Source organism: Pseudophryne corroboree, unplaced genomic scaffold (genome assembly GCF_028390025.1).
Source record: "Pseudophryne corroboree isolate aPseCor3 unplaced genomic scaffold, aPseCor3.hap2 scaffold_138, whole genome shotgun sequence".
NCBI lineage: Eukaryota > Metazoa > Chordata > Amphibia > Anura > Myobatrachidae > Pseudophryne > Pseudophryne corroboree.
Genome location: NW_026968006.1, coordinates 466,483 through 468,455, shown reverse-complemented (window position 1 = coordinate 468,455; position 1,973 = coordinate 466,483).

Below are 1,973 nucleotides of genomic sequence, written 5' to 3'. Positions count from 1 at the left end.
GCAATGAGTTTACACTAGCATTTAAAACATTCCACATATCCATCCAATCAGCTGTCGGCGGAGACACCACATTCATTTGCTCCCGCTCCTCTCTAATATAGCCTTCTTCCTCAGACATGTCGACACACGTGTACCGACACACTTCACACACAGGGAATGCTTTTTCTGAAGACAGTTTCCCCACAAGGCCCTTTGGAGAGACAGAGAGAGAGTATGCCAGCACACCCCCCAGCGCTATATAACCCAGGAATAAAACAGTAACTTAATGTTTGCCCAGTAGTGCTGCTGTATGTAATTTGCGAATTATGTGCCCCCCCCCCCTCTTTTCAACCCTCTTGTCTAACGTGGTATAAGCAGGGTAGAGTCCGGGGAGCTTCTTCTCAGCGGTGCTGTGGAGAAAAAATGGCGCTGGTGAGTGCTGAGGGAGAAGCCCCGCCCCCTCGGAGGCGGGCTTCTGTCCCGCTTAAACTGTAAAATTGGTGGGGGCTTATACATATATAAAGTGCCCAGCTGTATATATGTTATATTTTTGCGAAAGAGGTTTATATTGCTGCCCAGGGCGCCCCCCCTGCGCCCTGCACCCTTACAGTGACCGGTGTATGTGAGGTGTATGGGAGCAAAGGCGCACAGCTGCAGTGCTGTGCGTTACCTCAGTGAAGATCATGAAGTCTTCTGCCGCCTCTGAAGTCTTCTTTTCTTCTCATACTCACCCGGCTTCTATCTTCCGGCTCTGCGAGGGGGACGGCGGCGCGGCTCTGGGACGGACGGCGAGGGTGAGATCCTGAGTACCAATCCCACTGGAGCTAATGGTGTCCAGTAGCCTAAGAAGCAGGACCTTGCAACTCAGAGAGTAGGGCTGCTTCTCTCCCCTCAGTCCCTCGATGAGGGAGTCTGTTGCCAGCAGTGCTCCCTGAAAATTAAAAACCTAACAAAATACTTTCTGTCAGAAAGCTCAGGAGAGCTCCTGAAAAGCACCCAGTCTCCACTGGGTACAGTATCAAACTGAGGTCTGGAGGAGGGGCATAGAGGGAGGAGCCAGTGCACACCCAGAACTAAAGTCTTTCTTAAAGTGCCCATGTCTCCTGCGGAGCCCGTCTATCCCCATGGTCCTTACGGAGTCCCCAGCATCCTCTAGGACGTTAGAGAAAATAGGATTTTAATACCTACCGGTAAATCCTTTTCTCTTAGTCCGTAGAGGATGCTGGGCACCCGTCCCAGTGCGTACTGTGTCTGCAGTTATTAAATGGCCCTTAACTCCAGAACATTTATGTGGAGATGAAAACATCCAAGGAAGACTTGACCATCTTCCTTGGATGTTTTCCCCCTGTGTGACTGCTCTCCAGCCTCAGAGGGTTGCATCCGTGGTCCCTAGGATCCCGTCCTGGATCCCGAACCATCGCCCCTCTAGGTGGTGAGAACTATGCAGCCTCCAATGGAGTGAGATTCTGGTCTTGGAAGACAGGATTATCCTCCGGTGCATGTGTAGGTGGGATCCGGACCACTTGTCCAACAGGTCCCACTGGAACACTCTGGCATGGAACCTGCCAAACTGAATGGCCTCGTAGGCCGCAACCATCTTCCCCAGCAACTGAATGCATTGATGGATTAACACTCTTGCTGGTTTCAGAATTTGTTTGACCAGACTCTGGATCTCCAGAGCCTTTCCACTAGAAGAAAACCTCTTCTGTGTCCAGTATCACTCCCAAAAACAACAACCGCGTCATTGGGACCAACTGCGATTTTGGCAAGTTTAGGAGCCAACCATGTTGTTGAAGAACTGTCAGGGAGAGTAGATGTTTTGCACCAACTGGTCCCTGGATCTCGCCTTTATCAGGAGATCATCCAAGTACGGGATAATTGTGACTCCTTGCTTGCGAAGGAGAACCATCATTTCCGCCATCACCCTGGTGAAAATCCTCGGAGCCGTGGACAGACCAAACGGCAACGTCTGAAATTGGTAATGACAATCCTGA